This window comes from Hyperolius riggenbachi, chromosome 1 (assembly GCF_040937935.1).
Source record: "Hyperolius riggenbachi isolate aHypRig1 chromosome 1, aHypRig1.pri, whole genome shotgun sequence".
NCBI classification, from domain to species: domain Eukaryota; kingdom Metazoa; phylum Chordata; class Amphibia; order Anura; family Hyperoliidae; genus Hyperolius; species Hyperolius riggenbachi.
In genome coordinates this window covers 394,152,461-394,172,441 of record NC_090646.1, presented here as the reverse complement: position 1 = coordinate 394,172,441, position 19,981 = coordinate 394,152,461, and the positions used below count along the sequence as shown (strand labels likewise).

Sequence of the window (19,981 nt, the reverse complement as noted above, 5' to 3'; positions counted from 1 at the left end):
AGTGATGTTTCTCTGCAAGTGGTAGGTCTCATTTTGTTTGGAAAGTGTCACACAGTAGCATGATGGCCAAAGAGAGGGTGTAAGAATGGTCTACCCTCTCATTATTTTTAAAAAATGACTTATTAATGTCAAGGGTTAATGGAAGGTCACCTCTCTAAATGGATGTAGCTAGTGCTCAGTGCAAGTTCCCCCACATTCTTATACAAGTAAATGGAGTTTGCACCTTATTAAAGGAAGTGGCACCATGGTAGAGAAAAAATGTAATATAGTGATGGTGAAGAGCTTCATCAAATCTATAAATAGCAAATGAGTGAAGTGTAAACAATACAAAACTGCTTTTTTGTATGTTTTTCATCATTTATAGATGAGTGTATCCGGTAACTGAAATTCAAAGGTTGAACTCCAGGAACTGAAAAGAAATAAGACAGAGAAACCAGGCGTGCCAATATAGTGTAATTCACAGTAAAAGAAATGCTACTTACAAAACTGGATTGGTGAAAGGCAACTAGGGTAACAGATGTGTGGAGAAATCCATCTCCATGTGGATATATAGGAACCTTCTTCACAGTATGGTGAATCACACTCTGGAAAAACAAACAAACACTGAATAACATCACAAGGGAGGTCCCTAGCTAGGTTAAATAAACTCAGGTGAAAGGTGGCGTCTCAAAAATTTGTGAAGCAGTATGAAATAAAGAATCTTACCTTGGTAGAGAAAAGAGAGTGTTAATCATTCAGTCTACTGGGCACTAAAGTGTGACATGTTTTGCGGGTCTTACGGGCTGCTTCTACAGATCCAAGTCTGAGGTGCTTAAAGGGAAGGTCCAAGCAAAAAAAAAAATGAGTTTCACTTACCTTGGGCTTCTACCAGCCCCATGCAGCCATCCTGTGCCCTCGTAGTCACTCACTGCTGCTCCAGTCCCCCGCTGGCAGCTTTCTGACCTCGGAGGTCAGGGCCGAATTGCGTACATTTTTACACATTCCCGCTAGTGCAGGAACATTAACGCATACATTTTTACGCGTTAGTGGTGCAACGCGTACATTTTTGTTCCTGCACTAGCTAGAATGCGTAAAAATGTATGCAATGTGGCCCTGACCTCCGAGGTCAGAAAGCTGCCAGCGGGGGACTGGAGCAGCAGTGAGTGACTACGAGGGCACAGGATGGCTACATGGGGCTGGTAGAAGCCCCAAGTAAGTGAACCTCATTTTTTTTTTTTGCTTGAACCTTCCCTTTAAAGATTAACTGTTATGCATAAAATAGTAAAAAGGATGCTAACCAGGCAATTCAAAAGTTTAAAATCAATCTTACTTTCTTTCCAAATAGGTTTTCTCTCCCCATGCCCCCAGGCTCTAACTTCGTACACAGATGCAAAAGAATGCTGAATCAGCCTGATTGGCTGAAGCCTCTGTCACTCACCTCTCTCCACTCTGATTGGCCGCCTGGTCTCCCCTTCTCTGTGCTGGTCACAGCGGCTGCTAGGGTGCAGGGAGGGGGCCAGAGGCTGTCTCCTGTCACTGTCCTCGGTCCCCCCTCCTCCAGTGTCATGTCTGCACCCTCTCCGCACTCCTGCCGCATCTGCCGCATCTGCCGCCCGCCGCATTCCCCCTCCACCCCACATTGCACATTGGCGAAGGATAAAGGCGGCGCACAAAGACACTCACCTATTAATGGTTCCAGGCACTGGGGGGATTCTTTAACCTGAAGGACACAAGATGGCTACTGCCAGGACGAGGATAGACTAGTGTTCAAATTGAAAAATCAATGAAATCCAAAACATGGACAGTGCAATACATCTGTAATGTTAGTAGAGCATGTATTTATCTATTTACATATGTATTTAGGGGGGGAGGGGGTATATTATGGCTAACAGTTGCTCTTTAAGCTACAGATGCTGTATTCTTTTACTTGAAGTAGCAGGAGGGAGGCTGACAAGGGCAGCACATTGATCAGTCACTGGTAAGAAGTTAAGGGTCTGCCATTCACATAACATGCACCTGGTGCAAATACAGTCGCTACACAGTGCTGCAAAACTACAAATCAGTGTGTGACACCCCCTACCACTGACACCCTCTCCCTACATTCAAAGTAGCACAGTGAAGCATTGTATTCTACCTACTCCAAAAGCAGGGCATATCTAAACTCTCCTTTGTCCTTCATTGCAGCAAGGCACTTTAAGGCTCAGTTTACTCTGCAAATAAAAAACTGATCTGTGTAAAAACAAATCTGTCTAAAATTGATATACATTTTTAAAGGTATCAGTTTTTTATCTGTTCCATTAGCGTGCGGCCAATGTGACGTGGCCATCTATCTGTAAAAATCATTTTGGGTCCGATCGGTGGAATGGATCCATTCTAACAGAGCAATGGGAACAGATCTATAGGTTAACTTTGGATCCATTACCATCTCTTAGGAGCCATTCCATCACAGTCCGCTAATGGTCCATTTTTTATAAGTGCATGTGAACCCGGGCCTTATGCTGCACACTTCTGTACGGCTTCCAGGTGTTCTTCCATGTCATGTGACAGGTCAGGTGACATATAGAGGTATGCTGCAGCATAGCGTCCCACTGCAGTGAAGGATAGAGGAGAGGTGTGTGAACCTGACCAACTACTCAAGTATTTAAAGAGTATCTGTAGTGAAAAAGTGCCCCGGGGCATACTTTCCTTGGGAGGGGAAAGCCTCTAGATACTAATGAGGCTTACCTCGTCCTCCTTAGCACCCCTGATCCAGAGCTGGCCCCCTGGAAAGTCTGTGCAGGCACACTACAGCTTCCCCCGCTAGGTCGCCCTGAACAGTGATTCTCGTGCAGGCACAGTATCTGCTTGCTACTCAGGCTCTGGTGAAAAAAGACAAACCCGAGCGGGTCTGCTCCACTGCTCAGGCAGCTCATGCCTGTGCAGTAGAGCAGATCCGATTGGGCTCAGCTATTTCATGCCCAAGCAAGATGTTGATACTGCGCCTGTGTGAGGGTCACAGTGTAAATATTATGGTGTCCATTTCGCTGGGTGAGCCAACGCTGGATCCAATTGCACAATTGCATAGCTATGGAGCTGTGGGCCCCGGTGCGAGTTTTACATGCCCCCCCCCCCAAGCACTCTATATGTAACACTTGATACAGCGAAACAAAACCTGCCAACGTCATCCACAGTATTAGAGATGCAAGAAGGGGATGGGAAACAGTTAGTGATTACTACTATTCAAAGCATCTATAGAAGTGATTATTACCACCACAGGACCAATAAACAGCTAATACTTTGGTTGGGGAAGGGCCCCATGGGGCCCCTCTGGCCCAAGGGCCCCGATGCGGTTGCTATCTCTGCAACCCCTATTGCTACCCCACTGGCTGGATCGGGGCTGTAGAGGACGACAGGGGGAATCCTCATTAGGATCCAGATGCTTCCCCCTCCTGAGGTAAGTACCCCATAGGTGCGGATTTTTTCCCTACAGGCTTCCTGCTTTGCTGTGCTACTCTGAAGTTTTATCTGAGCTGCAGCTACAGGGCAACACTGCAGGGGCCCTTGGGATGAGGCAGAGATGTGCACCTCCCCTCCCTCAGAGAGGCTTTTCCCATGACCTGTCCCAAATGTTTTCGGAAGTTGTGCAGAGCAGAAGGAAAGAGGTCCAGAGTGGGGGGGGGGGGGGATCAGTTGATGACAATGGACCTTGGGTGGTAAAAAGTACAAATCCAGCCCTTTTGAATGTACCAGGTGTTTGATCTTTCTGTTGATAAAACAATGCAATGTTACTGGACAGAAAACAGTCCAGATTCCTCTGCCTATCCCATAGTCACCCCTATGAAGTAGTCAGGAATGAGCGGTGACCTGGGAAGAGATAATCACCTGCTTCAGCCCACCTCCTAGCTGTGCTGGAGAATGATTACCTCTTTGTTGGCAGCACACAGCTACAGAAGAGTATCATCATCATAATAATCTGCTTAACCGCAGTACTGCTGCAAAGAGATGACCTCTCAGCAGCACAGGGAGAGTGTAAGCTGTTCACAAGCTGAGGAACAACCTCTCTGCTGCTCCAAAGATTTAAAAGCCATACAGAAGGGAGGAGGATGGAGTTTAAATTCCAGGAGCGGGCCCCAAGCTGATTTCTCTGGGGTGTCTCCTGGACTGTAGCTGTACTCAGGCTCATACTGACAAGGTTTCACCCAGAAACATTGTCACTGCTGTGCTCCAGTGTGTAGTCATTCTTTTACTGCTTACAATCATGCACATTTGAAGCTCTCATGGGTCATATAAAATGGCAAGGAGGGCTGGAATTGGCCCACGGGCCTTGAGTTTGATCCCTGTGCTCTAGACTGTTGCACAGTCACAGTAGCTTAGGAGCTCTGGGTCCCAGTGTGAGTTTTACATTAGGCCCCCCCAAGCGCTCTATACACAACAAGTGATATGGAGCACCAAACCCTGGCTAGGACAATTGCAGTGTCAGAGAGGTGTAGGCTGGGGAGGATAACAGTCTATTAATGGTCACAACTAATCAATGCACATATAGAGGTGATCATTACCAGCTTAGCACCAATGAAGAGCTATTAACCAGCCGGGCGGTATGGACGAGCTTAGCTCGTCCATTACCGCCGGAGGCTGCCGCTCAGGCCCTGCTGGGCCGATTTTAATCAAATAAAAAGGAGCACACGCAGCCGGCCCTTTGACAGCCGCGTGTGCTACCTGATTGCCGCCGCAGCGCGGCGATCCACCTCGTGCAACGGCGAAACAGGGTTCCCCCAGCCACCCGAGCCCAGCGCAGCTGGACCAAACAGTTCCGGCCAGCGCTAAGGGCTGGATCGGAGGTGGCCATGGCGACGAGGAAAGTATAACAAGAAGGGCCGCTCATCGCGGCCTTTCTTGTTACTTCTGATCGCCAGAGGCGATCAGAAGTATGCATTAGGAGCGCCCTCTAGTGGGCTTTCATGCAGCCAACTTTCAGTTGGCTGCATGCAATAGTTTTTTTTTTTATTAAAAAAAAAAACGTCCAGTCGCCAGCCTGGCGATCTTAATAGAACGCCAGGCTGGTTAAAGTGGTTAAAGGAGGGCACCTCCAGAGGCCCAGGTACGGACACTATCTCTGCATCCTCTACTGCTACGCCATTGTAGGTCAATAAATTGTGGGCCCCACTAAAGGACAGTTAGTGATCTGACTTGCTTGATGTACTAAAGTGAGAGGGATATGGAGGCTGCCATATTTTTTTCATTGCCTCTACTACTTTTAGACAAAGACCCTATAGAAGCCGACCCTAAAAAAACATGCAAAGTTTTACTCTATTTACAGGTGTGTGATTCAATCAATTCTGATGCATGAAAGGTCAACTGATAGTGTTTAAAAATAAATAAAAATGGCATCCTCCATATCCCTCTCACTTCAGATTCCCTTTAACCCATTCGCGTTCCGTCGTTTTCACTTGAGAAATGTTCCCCTCCCATTCATTAGCCTATAACTTTATCACTACTTATCACAATGAACTGATCTATATCTTGTTTTTTCCGCCACCAATTAGGCTTTCTTTGGGGGGGGGGGGGGTACATTTTGCTAAGAGCCACTTTACTGTAAATGCATTTTAACAGGAAGAATAAGAAAAAAACGGAAAAAATCATTATTTCTCAGTTTTCAGCCATTATAGTTTTAAAATAATACATGCCTTTATAATTAAAACTCACATATTGTATTTGCCCATATGTCCCGGTTATTACACCGTTAAAATTATGTCCCTATCACAATGTATGGCGACAATATTTTATTTGGAAATAAAGGTGCATTTTTTCCGTTTTGCATCTATCACTATTTACAAGTTTAAAATAAAAAAAATATAGAAATATTTCATCTTTACATTGATATTTAAAAAGTTTAGACCCTTAGGTAAATATTTACATGTTTTTGTTTTTTTTATTGTAATGTTTTTTTTTTTTTTATATTAAACATTTTATTTGGGTATTTTTGGGAGGGTGGGATGTAAAGTATAGATTTATAATGTAATTGTGTGTTGTTTTTAATTTTTTTTAATTTTAGTTGTAGTTTTACTTTTTGGCCACAAGATGGCGGCCATGAGTTTGTTTACATGACGTCACTCTAAGCGTAAAACACGCTTAGAGTGACGCATCGGGGAGGGAACGGCCAGAAAAAGCACAGCTTCCGAGAGAAGCTGTCGCTTTTTCAGCGGGGGAGAGGAATCAGTGATCGGGCACCATAGCCCGATACATTGATTCCGTGGCTACCGAATCCGCGGCCGGGAGTACGCATGCACACGCGCGATCAGCCGCGGGAGCGCGCGGTAGCGCGCATGGTTCCTGGACGTAGTTTCTACGTCTAGGAACCAAAATAGGTTAAGCAATATGTAAAATTCTTAGAGTTCCTTGTGAGAAAAGCATTTAAAGAGACACTGACGCAAAAAAAAAAAATATGTATGATATAATGATTTGTATGTGTAGAACAGGTAAGAAATAAAACATTAGGAGCAGAGATATAAGTCTAATATTGTTTCCAGTACAGGAAGACTTAAGAAACTCCAGTTGTTATCTATGCAAAAGAGCCATTGAGCTCCACCAATTTCAAAGTCGCAGAGAGCTCTGTCTTCTGAAGCTTATCTCAAGTGTCTGGCTCTGTATTGTTTTTGCTTCTGCAGAGGAAAGTTCAAAAGTTCACTAGTCTGCTCTGTGACTGTAAAATCATTTAGAGTCCTGAGTAGTGTGTAAACTGCAAATATTAGAGAATGATGCAATGTTATAAAAAAACTATATAACTGAAAATAAAAATATGAGAATATTTTCTTTGCTGCTAATGTTCTAGTAATTATCCATACTACACAACCAATTCATTATATCTTTCTTATTTCTTTTTTTTTTTTGCTTCAATGTCTCTTTAAATAATTATTATTTTTATGATTATAATTATTATGTTTTTTCGTCTTTTTAATGCAATGAAAGGACAACATTCACAGGGAATCCTCATAGTTCCAGATTTTCACCTTAAAAAAATCCTAAAAGAATTATTTTATTTTTTTTAACTCCGTAGCTGTCTCTTATTCCATAGAGGGAACCTGGGCTTGAATTAAAAAAAAAAAAAGACAAATGGTTTTTACCTGCACAAGGCAGTAATATTCACATTTTTAAACCGCCTGCTACATTGGTACAAGCTAACAGAATGTGCACTGCAATTTTCCCAAAGCCTTTTTCTAGCTCTGCATTCTGCCTGCTTTAGAGGAAGGGCATTATGGTACTTCATGGATAAGACAGGGTTCAGTATGTTTTCTTATTTGGATTGAGAGGATTTCTTTGAAGAGATGAATTTCCATGAAATGTTTAAAGGCCAGAAGCCTGAAAGGAACTTACATGGGTCGGTAAGATATTCTGGAGACATAATGACCCAAGATAAAGAGTAAGAGAAGCATGAAATTACATAAGAGAAAAGAGAATACAGATTTTGTAAAACGTGAAAAACGGTTCAGTTTATCCCATGATTCAATGAAGATACAGTTTTACTACCAGAAGTGCTGTATGTTGTGTGAATTCACATGGTCAGGTAATTGACACCTAAAATACAATAACAAATGAATAAGGATTTGATTTTCTGTTATTTAAAACAGAATGTTAAGCTTTATTTTAAAAAAAATGCAGTCTGTTTATTTCTAGACAATGAATGGTAAGGCTTATCTACATACTGCCTGCTTTTTCTTTACTTGCATGTAAACTTTGCTATTCCACAGTGTTTCCGATAAAATAGATTCCTCTAGCATTTTATTTTACAAGGTCGGTTCTAGAGTTTTTGCTGCCTGAGGCAAACTTGTGAGCATTATTATATAATAACATACTGCGGGTCACAGAGAAGATGCAGCCAGCTGGGGATAAAGACGGTGACTATGGAGCCATGTACTGACAGAGGAATATGCCCATTGGGACAGGTGAGTAGATATTTTGACGAAGACTCTGTAGGGGCACCAGGAAGCATTAGTGTTTGTGTTCGGGGGAGGGGGGGACGACGACAAGGCAAGGCTTCCACGGGTGTTTACATTTTGTCTTCTGAGATGAATATCTTAAAGGGACTCCGAGCAGTGCAGAAACTATGGAAAGATGCAAATCATGTTAAAGCTCTCTTTCTCCTCTTTCCAATGATATATAAACCGTCGCCCTACGCCTTTTAATTTTCACTATTTTCGCGATTGAAATTGCAGCAACCGCGATTTCAATCGCGAAAATAGAGAAAACTAAAATGCGTAGGGCGACGATTTAGGTGTCCCCAGAAAGAGGAGAAAGAGAGCTTTAAAATGATATCCATCTTTCCATAGTTACTTGTATTACACAGGACGACACTTTCCCCAGTGTCAGCAGCTCCATTCAGCAGAATGGAGCTGCTGACTTTAGGAAAAAGTCGGCCTGTGTAATACAATGTAACTATGGAAAGTTGGATATCATTTTAAAGCTCTCTTTCTCCTCTTTCTGGTGACACCTAAATTGTCGTCCTACGCCTTTTAGTTTTCTCTATTTTCGCGATTGAAATCACGGCCGCGGCAATTTCAATCACGAAAATAGCGAAAACTAAAAGGCGTAGGGCGACGATTTATATATCATTGGAAAGAGAAGAAAGAGAGCTTTAAAATGATATGCATCTTTCCATAGTTTCTGCACTGCTTGGAGTCCCTTTAAGTACTTTGAAGTAAAATAATTGATAAAAATAATTGATTTCCAACTGGGTGGCATGATGGTGTAGCACCGGGATCTTATGTTCAAATCTGTGCCAGAACCATTGGAGATTAGATGTTCTACTCATGTTTCTGTGCGTTTCCACCAGTCACTCTAATTATTTTTGACATCCCATAAACATAAAAAATGAACTAGTCTCCCTTGGCCTTAGACTATGTTAGAGACATTAGACTATGACTATGGTAGAGATCAGGATGGCCAGGCCAATGAGATACAAATAATTCTGAGTTGATGAAAATGTCATGTTTCAGTTATGCACATTTTTTAGCATGAAAATAGACCAATCAAAGTCATTGGTGGGTGCATTTGATTAATCAATTTTTAAGTTGTGTACATTTGCATAAAATAATTAAATAACATTTTCATCAGCTTGAAATTATTTGCAAATCATTAACCATTCCTGGTAGGGATTACGTTGCAAGCTCCTTTGGGGGACATTTAGCGACATGACTATGTACTCTTTTTGTAGTTGTCATGGGTAATGGAGATATCTTGGCAATTATGAGTACATGTAATCCACTCACTTCAGCCTTCAGTCTTGCTAATTATTGTTCTGGTTGAAGGTGTGTATTATCCTTAAATCATCTACGTAAGCATGATAAAGGAGCATTGTATGTTGATGATAAATGGTCCTAATTCCTCTCCCCCATTAGGGGGTAGTCACACCAGTATGACATAGATCACCATTTCCCCCCTCTTTTAAATGATTCTGCCCAAAATGCATACCTCACTATACTGAAAAATATTTAAACCTAGCAACACACAGGCCCTTATTCAATGCAATTTTTTCATAAATTTTCTCCTAGGAGATCATTTTTTATCTTCTGTTTAAAATAAAATAACTTTTCACCACTCTACAACTGTAAAAGTACCTAGTAGGTGAAAAACTATTGTCAAAACTATTGCATTTTCTTTCTTGCTGGTGGCTTAAAAGTCATTTTATTGATAGGGGCCCATATGCAATTAACTTTTTCTCCTTAGTTCTCCTAGTTGATATTTTTACACCTTGTCAATAAAATGCTTTATCAACCCCCAGCAAGCAAGAAAATACACAAAATAATTGTGATAGTACTTGTTCTACTATGTTTGGTACTTTTTCAATTGAAATACCCCCAAAAATATTTTAAACAAAAAGATGAAAAATTATCACCTTGGAGAAAACTTAATAGAAAAAGTTAATTGCATATGGGCCAAGGTGTGAAAATACCTAGGAGAAGACTTTGGAGAAAAAGGGAATTGAATAAGTGCCATGGCATATGCAGGCTTACTCTGCAGGCAAAGATTCAACAGTCTTTCTACACAAGAAGAAACAAGTTGATGATGGTGAGAAACACATTCTGAATGGAAAATACATTTAGAACAGAGGAAAACAGGTCATCGTAAAACTGAAACAATCATTATCATATATTGCTATTTTATAATGTTTACATGTACACATTAAAGAGAGTGTTCATTTTCATTAACATCTGTATAATGTAAGTTAGCTAGTGCATTATGTGGACTTAATAACTTCCCAGGTATCTCCATATTAATCACAGCTGAATAGTGAGGATGATCGTAATATGCTCATTACAATTATGCAAAATATCACGATTTCAGCCATGCGTACTTAAAATTTGGAAATGAATTTGATTTTGTGTAATTTGTTTGTAATTTCATAATGTGGGCTTTGCTATTAACTGCTAACTCAGCACGAAATTATGCAAAAATTCAGTGAAATTACACGTAATTGCAACATCTCTGTTACTGATTATGGTTACACACAAAATTAAGATTTTGTCCAAAATTTTGCAATTTTACATCATAATTACGAATTATGATGCGAAATTACATGTACCCAAAATGTGTGCTAATCACTACAACTGAATACATTGCTCTGTTCTGTATAAGTGATGAACCATGGAGTGATGACAACATTTTTAGAACAAAACAAAAGGTTTCTTTTTGGATTCACCTTGACCTGAATACATGAGAACCTTCACAGAAAAAAGTACATTTCAATAATTTCTTGAAAGAGATGAACATGTTTTGATTACTTTTGAGTGATTGTCCAAATGTTTGGTTTGATTTGATGAATTTCATCTGTTTATCAGGAACAATGGGTTGAGAGGTTGTTTGCTAATTTATGACTCTTTTTGGACTTTGGCCAGCTAGAACACAACCTGTCAAGAGCAGGCCGGGCAAGTCCTGAAGAAAGGTTGTTGTGCAGTGCAGCGGCAGAGAAAACAGCACAAGTTCAGCAGCGGCATCTGCATTCCCTGACTCCTCCCCCTGCCATTGCCTCCTCTGTCCAATTGGCTGTGTCTCCAGGAAGAAAATATACAGGGAAGCCGTGCAGTGCACCTGTACTCTCTCCCTTCCTGCTGTGTGTGTGGTGTCTCTGGCTTTTATTGCAGCACGAGTTAATATAACAAATACTGGTGACATGTGCTGCAATTCAAGCCGTAGACACCACACACAGCAGGGATTTCCTCCCTAGAGACAGAAGGACACGGAGCAAAGAGCATGGGGAGGAGCTACATAATACAGTCGGCCGCTGAAACTTGTACTGTTTGCCTTTCTTTGGGACCTTCATTTTTCCAGTTCTGGCCGGCCAAAGTCCAAAAAAGCTGAACACATTTTTCTCGCTCATTGGCCACAGTAACCAGCCACTTCGTATATTGACCAAGTTTCAGGTTCTGGCTGTAAAATATATATATTTTTATATTTTTCTTATCAAACCTTTAATGTGGTGGAAAAGGTTTTGAATTTGTATGTATTGTCTTCTTTAGATAGCTGAGAGTTAGGCAGGGTTCACACTTACTATTGCAAACAAACTGAATATTTTTTTCATATTAAAATTTGTGTTTGTATGCAAATTTTAATGAGTGTGAGTCCTGCCTAGCCCATGACATCTGCGGGGGGCCATATAAGGCAATTCTTGAATTCATCTGTGCTGATTGCCATAACTGACTATATGCCAGGGGTGTCCAAAGTCCAATCCGATGGCCAAATGCAGCCCGCCAAGCCTTTTCCAGTGGCCCCCAAAGCTCCTGTGAAATTTTTATTGCCTGCAGCCCGCAAGAAGTTGCTGTGATGCTGCATGTACCAATGTTTAAGGCCAACCTGTGTCACCACTCTGCCTCCCCCTCCACCCTCCTGCAGTCCCATAGGAATTACTACAGAACTACAAAGAAATTGCCACCAGAGTATACTCAGTATACACTGGAAAATGTCAGCCATTTCTGTAGTCCTATAGTGATCGCTTGGGACAATGGAAAAAGGCCACAGTGGAGGGGGTAGGAAAAACAGATACATGGGCCTGGACTTGATTAGTGAAGGGTAGCCACTTATGCCAGCACAGCAGCCACTCATTAGCAGCCATCACTATGTCAGCAGCAACAGTCACTGCGCACTGAAAAAGACATGTTGACAGTGGACAGGGGACTTTTTGACAGCACACATGGAATATGACTAATTTCCCATAAAACATGTTTTATTTAAAAAACAAAAGTATCATAGGCAAACTGTACCTAGGGGCAATCAAAAAAATGTTTTTAATTTCACTAGTTTGGCCCCCTAGCTATCTCATGAACTGTGACATGGCCCTTGGTCCAAAAAGATTGACCACCCCTGCCATTTTGTAGTTACATTTTTGGAATTGATTATATGTAAACAAACCAGCTGATTGTGAAAAAGACCTACAAGTTAGTTGCAAACTTGCAATCCATATTTGCAGCATTTCGTAACTCATCCCCCCCCCCTCCCTCCCCCCCCCCCCCCCCCCCCCGTGTTTCTGGCTTTAGGTCTGTTTGAAATGCTGTTTGCATTTTGAATTGGTTAGACCTTCAAGTGATTGTTTATAAAAAAAAGGTCAACCACAATACTGACACTACTTATTTAGTTGTAAATGTTGGTATTACTTTACAGCTAGCTCCCGTCACTAATTTCATGCCCACTTATACTGTATTTGATAGTGATTTCCACATAGTCCAAAAACTCCTACCATACGTCTTTCTTTGCTAATTATAAAGTTTGTATATAATTTATCATTTGCTAGAGCTGGAAAAAAGAAGGTAAAAACACTACAGCTGAAAATGTTATCTAATTGTTTTATTACAGTGTCACAAAAGCAACAATTTTCATGTGCACTTTCACACTGCTCTTTGGCTAATCTTTTGCAAAAGGAACTATATGAAGAGTCACTCTATTTAAAGCCAGATATTTAATCATTGAAGAACATTACTGTTCAGCACATCTTTTTCATTTATAAATGATTTGTAAAAACTTCAGTGATGCCATTATCGTTAAAGCTGGCAAGGTGAATCACTGTGGAATGGGGTTTTTCCCCTTTGTGAAGTGAGAAGGAACTTTGCCTGAATTCCACAAGCTCTTCATAGATAACAGCTAAAGTTGCCCCCCCCCCCCCCCCCCCCCCCCTGCAGGGGAAGCATTCCTGCAAAAGCAAAATTGCAAAGATTGGTCAGTACACCAGACTCTTTTTTAAGCCACATCTATTCCATCACAACTGACCATAACCAACAATTGTTTCAGGGTACCTCAATGTCCCCCTTTCTCAAGTCATCAGTGTCATGGCATGCTATTCATAAATGTACACATGTATATGACCTTAAAACACACTAAATCAAAGACTACCCATCAAACTTCAGGAACTCCCGTTAACTCTTGCTGAATTGTATATCACTGCTAAAACTGCTTACCTATCCAATGGGGAGCTTCCTTTTACACACTCATAGCAGTGACGCCTGTAAAATCCCCTCTCTACCGTTAGGAACATGCCTTCCTCAGCTCTCAATGGCCCAGCTCTGCTGCTCTCTCACCCCTTCCACACCTCTCCCCCACCTCTCTGCGCTCTGTGCTCTGTAATTAGACACACAGAGCCAGAGCTGCAGCGTTGTGACCCCAGGTAATGTACACTAGCTGATCCGGCTAGCCCCCAGGATCAGGTAGTGCATTATTTTTAATTGAAAACTTGCCAGCTTGGGTTCTCTTTTAGACTCACATGAAGATCATGGTTTGGGTCATATTTAAGCAGAAATTTTAGGGATTCAACAGAGTTTACACACTTACAAGTACTGCTGTAAATACAGATTAAAGGATGCCATGTTCATTAATTAACTCTTTCAGCTGGTGAAGGAAAAGTCCTGCATGCAGATCCTGTATCCATTTTACTGCTCAGTTAATATAAGAACACAAGGTGTCCTATCTAGATGTTTCATAGGGGTATATGAAAAAGAGAAAAAGTGAGTACACACAATTCAGCTTCAAATTCTCTTGGACATGTAGTTAGTGCTGAGGAATTCAGGACCATGTGGTTTGCCGTATTCAGCACCATTTCAGCACCGGACAGCAGGACAGGGTGCATTTCATTTAGCTCTGATACTTTCTTATTTAACACTGGAGAGAGGATGTATCAGAGCTAAATGGAACGATCTCAGTCCTGCTGTCCTGTGCTGCAATGGTGTTGAATGCGGCTGTTCAAGTTCAAAACCACCCAGTCCCAAATTTGAACACCAACACTATTGGTGGTTAGCTGTTACATTCCAGGAAGTATATTAAAGTATCTTTTTGGCACCTAAAACACACTACAAGTGATCTGCTGATAAAGGCTAATATTTGGGATAATTTAAATTATTTGAATGACTTTTCGTGCCACGGTTGTTAGACTACTATGATATGGGTAACAGGCTACAATAACTCATTTGGACTTCAGCTGTACTTACTCTTGTTACAGATTGTTGCAATGTTTTAAGCACAACTTGCGTGTTAACAAACCCATGCCTCCTTCTTCTAGCATTACAGATAGTCCTCTACTTACAAAATATGAAGTTAGAAACGTCGGCCTCATGTACAAGATGTACTACCGTATATCAAAGCAGTAGATCTGGGTGCAATCGTGGCCCATGAGTTTTTGGTGCCAAAATCAAATTTTTTTAGGCAAGGAGCTTTTGAGTGCAATTGATTTGGTGGTTTCTGCTTCCCTTGATGGAGGGTTTCTCTCTGCTTCTGCTTTCTACTGTATTACTAATTGATATGAATGTTTTTTCACATGTGTAGTAGCTGCCTGTAGTAGTACGTACATAGATGGCACGCATCCAAAGTGCCTCTGTGCAGCGGTCAAGTCTGATAGACACTTGCAGATTGGGAATCAAGGATAGTATAATATCAGTAAAATACCAATATTCCTCTATCGGCATTACATCAAAAACGTGTTCTTTAAGTAGCGTTAAAGAGAACCCGAGGAATGCGTGGACAAGCAGCTCCGGCTTACTGCGCAGGCGTGGCCTTATGCATGCAGGCACAATATGGCTGTGCTCATACTTGGCGGGGAACATGACCACAATAACATATCCAACAAGCTCTTGTTGGATATGTTCTGGAGGTCTGTGTGTGGCAATGGTGAAAGTGAGACTAACACTAGAATCCTCTGACGGATCCAGAGACGTCCCTCTTTATAGGTAAGTATCTATCTTTTATGTTTCAATCCACCTTGGGTATACTTTATCATCTATCACAGGAGTGCACAGTAGTGTTGGGCGAACAGTGTTCGCCACTGTTCGGGTTCTGCAGAACATCACCCTGTTCGGGTGATGTTCGAGTTCGGCCGAACACCTGATGGTGTTCAGCCAAACTGTTCGGGTTCGCCCGAACTGCTTAATGCCCGGCCGAACAGGGCCCCTGTTCAGCCGAACAGGGCCCTGTTCGGCCGATAACGGCCCCCCTATGGGGTCGCAGGCATAAGGGGGGAGCATGCCCCGATCGCGGGGGGGGGGGGTTGGAAATTCCCCCCACCCCTCCACTAGCGCTCCCCCCTCTGCCCGCTTCCCCATAAAAAAGTTTGCGTAAAGTTAAATAGTACCGGTGGTGGCTGCTGCAGTGGCTGGCTGGCAGTGGTGTGAGTGAGGAGGAGGAGTCCGAGTAGGACGCGTTGAGGCCGGGCAGCGGGTGGTTCAGCGGTAGTACCCTTGTGGTACTTCCACCCTTTCTCTGACCTCACGTCCTCTACGTGATGACGCATACGAGGGTACGCGTGACGCGTACCCTTGTATGCATCATCACGTAGAGGACGTGAGGTCAGAGAAAGGGCGGAAGTACCACAAGGGTACTACCGCTGAACCGCCCGCTGCCCGGCCTCAACGCGTCCTACTCGGACTCCTCCTCCTAGTCCTCACTCACACCACTGCCAGCCAGCCACTGCAGCAGCCACCACCGGTACTATTTAACTTTACGCAAACTTTTTTATGGGGAAGCAGGCAGAGGGGGGAGTGCTAGCGGAGGGGGTGGGGGGAATTTCAGACCCCCCCCGCGATCGGGGCATGCTCCCTCCTTATGCCTGCGACCCCATAGGGGGGCCGTATTGCGGCATGTTCGGGTCCCAATTGACTTGCATTGAGTTCGGGGTTCGGGCCGAACATGCCGAACATCTGGCCCATGTTCGGCCTGTTCGGCCCAAACCCGAACATCCAGGTGTTCGCCCAACACTAGTGCACAGTCACACCACAAACTGTCACTAAGAGGAGCTCAGAATCTTTTCTAACCTATGCAATAGTAATGGTCTAATGTCTCTACTTACAGGAATGCCCAGAAGAAACCATCCACACACGTACAACATACAATCTCATTGACATAATGTCCTTCACTGAGATTCAGACCTGGAACTTCAAACCTGCTGATGCAGACCCGTTACCTACTACAGAACCACATCATGTATATATCCCTAGTGATGCTGTTACTATGACGACAAGCCATAGTAAGCAAAAATGCCTCTGTTTCATGGCAATAACAGTTCTCTGGTCCAAGCAAGTCTCAGTAAGGTGTAATTGTGCTTTCACTACCTTTTAAGTGATACTTTCAGTATAAAAACAGCAGGTTTCATAAACTTGCAAATCAACAGAAGAACATTACAGTAAAGTAATTTTGGAAAGTACAAAGTAGCGGGATATGGTATTAGAGTCTGATTAAAAAAAAAAATAGATGTAACGGAAAAAAAAAGGTTTCGAACCACCAAGTTTGAGTTTTTATTGATATCTGTTTCCACTAGCTTTGCGTTCCAAAATCATAATAATATTTTTTCCTAGAACTGGGCATTAAAAGTTGGATTTTCCTTTAAGCTCATGGCTTGCAGCATCCTATGCTACCCCTCTGTACAAGAAATATGTTATTAAAAAGGGCAAAATGAAACTCATTATGTTATTATCAGACTCACAAAACCAGCCAGCTATGACCCGGGTAGCTATATTAAGCAGCTTCATTGTTGTGAATATCACTTTCTATTATGCTGTTCCTACTTTATTTTATAATTATCAAAATTACATTTCAAGCTTTTCAAAAAAATGCATAAATTAACACCTCCGGAAATGCTGCAACATTCAGCAAAGTTCATACTGTGTATAATTTAAAATGAGAACATCAATGATTTTCGCTAAATCTGGAACTTTCATTCTGGTGCCTTCTGAAAGCTCGTCCTTCCCTCTGATGGATGCAAAATGCTTGTTTTTTATCTATTGCGTTTTTTTAATTGTTATGTTTTCATCCCTTAGCTGCTGATGTATGGATCGCCTCTTATATTGTGAAGGTAGAGAGTGCGGCACAGATGTCAGGCTGACTCGTCCAGGTTTTAATCCTTATCTGTTGCAAGGTATTAAATCAAACAGATATCTTTCCATCTCCCTCTCTAAGAAGCTATATTTGGTCATATCTGACACTATTGCATTAAGGAACCATTGCTGGTCACTCTGTAATGCACACATTATCAGAGATCTTAGCGTTGCTCTGTCTGCAGCTGTCAGCCGCTGTGACACTGACAAATAGTCCCCACTAGGTCGGATCTATGGGGATCACTGGCGTTCTCAGCAAAACTATATTGTGCATCCTTGCAAATATCCCACAAGCAACTTGTATGTAGGAGCATCATTCAAATAAATGGAACATTTTAAGAGAAAGCAAACAAAGAAGGCCATGGATTTATAGTCCTCAGCACATGCATCATTTTCCTATCATGGTCACTGAAAGTAATGTATTTCCATGACCAAGGGACAGTGATTGCCTATTCTAGCCACCCATAATTTTCTTTATTGTTTATTTGCGATGCAACACCCTTATCTACTTAGATAAAAGGTCTCTGTGAAAGTATAAATTATGTGACAGCAGCATCATCTGCTGGTCTCTTCCAGGATAACACAACCTCAGTAATCCAATATTATCTCCACGCACAGCTTGCTCTTTCCCTTCCTTGTCAATACAATAAAAGGATGTTTCTGTTTGGCTACTTAACAGCCATATACATAAAAAGGAGAGACAGAAGTTAAAACCTGGATGCTGATAAATTAAAAAAAATATCACTTAATGGCTTAAGCCCTTTTTTCCATGCTGTGTTAGTGCAGGGGGAAGTTACATCATTACGGCATGATGGAGGCCTGTCTTCATGAGCTCCACAGGTTTTCTTATTAATTCTGCCAGGTGATTTGGGAGTTTGGTGGCTGCGAATGCTAAAAGCTGTTCCCGTGACATTTAAGCATATGGCCAGCTTCGCAGAAATAAATCATTTCCAACAGGCGTCAAGCTTTTGCTTCCTGTTGAGAAGTAAATTATTCCTGTAAAGGAACTCAGCTCCCATTAAACTAGCAGAAAACGGCTAGAAGAAACAGATTCCTAAGCGGCAGGTTGACTGGACAGCCCCGTTCATTAGTAAGGTTATGCCCAGAGCACGGAATTGGTTTACTTCCAGGCTCAGGTCAAGGGGGTACCATGGAAGGAAGGATTGCAGAGCGCCCTTTACTGTGAAGATGAAGACTTTGATAATTAAAGATATCAATAAGGTAAAATGATAACACGTGTATATAGCTCTAAACACTGATTTAAACAATCTTTATATATACCTGTAGTCTACAGTATATAAAAATTACATTTAATTAATACTTACTTGAAAAATGTTTAAATGGAAATACAGCCCCATTTGTTATTAAGAACCTTTGTTGATTTCTGTGCCCAGGAGGACAGCTTTCTTTCTATTCCTGCTCAGGTCAGACAGACAAAGACAAATAACATCTGCACTATTAAGGAGGAACTGTAACCAAGGACCAGTACAATCAATTCAATATGCTTAAAGAAGTAGCTATCCTTCAGAATTGTGTTGTATGTCAGTAAGACGTTCCTAAATATGAAGCAGGTAATTTGGGCACCATTTTCGGCTCAGTAATTGGATGCCATCTTAGTTGCCAACAGTAATTTGTTAAATTACTGGCTATAGGCAGTAATTCAGGCACAGGAGTTCCGTAGCAGTGGAGTTCAGCAACTATGTAGCCAGACTCTGTAGTGGCAGGAACACCAAGTGGCAATGGAGGTGTTCGTCTACTGTGTAGCCAAACTCCATACTGGTGGTGGGAATAGCTCCAGGTAGTGACAGGGGCACTAGGCAGCAATGGTAGAGTGCAGCTACCTTGTAGCTAAACTCTGGGTAGTGGCTGTGATGGTGGTTAGTGGTGTTAGATAATGGTGGTGTTATTGTAAGGCATAACTAGGAGGTAGATTAGTGTTAGGCATGGTAAAGGAGTAAGTTAGTGTTAGGCATAGATGAGGGGAGGTTAGTGTGAGGATAGGCTAGGCTAATAGTATAATATCGGTAAGATCACCAAAATTGTACTATCAATACCAGATTAGAGTAGCATATTAATAACATTACCAATGTTCTACTATTGGCTATTAGAGATGGCCCGAATGGTTCGCCGGCGAACGGTTCCCAGTGAACTTCCGTGGTTCACGATCGCGGAGAACTGTGAACTTTTCCGAAAGTTCGGTTCGCCCCCATAGTGCATCATGAGGGTCAACTTTGACCCTCTACTTCACAGTCAGCAGGCACATTGCAGACAATTAGGCAACACTCCCTCCTGGAGCCCCCCCCCCCCCCCCCCTTATAAAAGGCATGCAGCATCAGGCATTGGACTCACTCGTGTGCCTGCAGTAATTAAAGAAGGGATAAATGCTGCAGACTTTCATAGGGAAAGCTTAGTTAGGCTCTTGAAGGCTTGTTAGCTTGCTCCTGGCTGATTGTTATTGCTAAAAAAGCACGCCTCAACAGCTCTTTTGAGAGCTAATCTTGTTCTTGTGATCTATTTTTTTGAGTGTTTGTCCGACTGACACTTGTGTTGCATAGACAGCCTTGGTAATTCCTACTGTGTGTGCCACTGCCAGGCCCAGCACATTCAGTGACTACCTGTGTGTGTGACAGGTGCACGTTGTAATACCCATCACTGCATATACCTACTACCGGTTGTGCACTTCAGTG

General features: G+C 42.2%; 1 protein-coding gene across 1 annotated transcript in view; it reads right to left on the bottom strand.

Annotated features, from left to right (window-relative positions):
- Nucleotides 1-552: 552 nt before the first annotated feature.
- The window catches only part of LOC137552128 (dynein axonemal assembly factor 5-like), a 625,885-nt gene continuing 606,456 nt past the window's right edge, over nt 553-19,981 (bottom strand). Inside the window, exon 6 of the mRNA XM_068271378.1 lies at nt 553-584. The gene's annotated coding sequence lies outside the window, so the exon portion shown is untranslated. The remainder of the gene's footprint in view (nt 585-19,981) is intronic.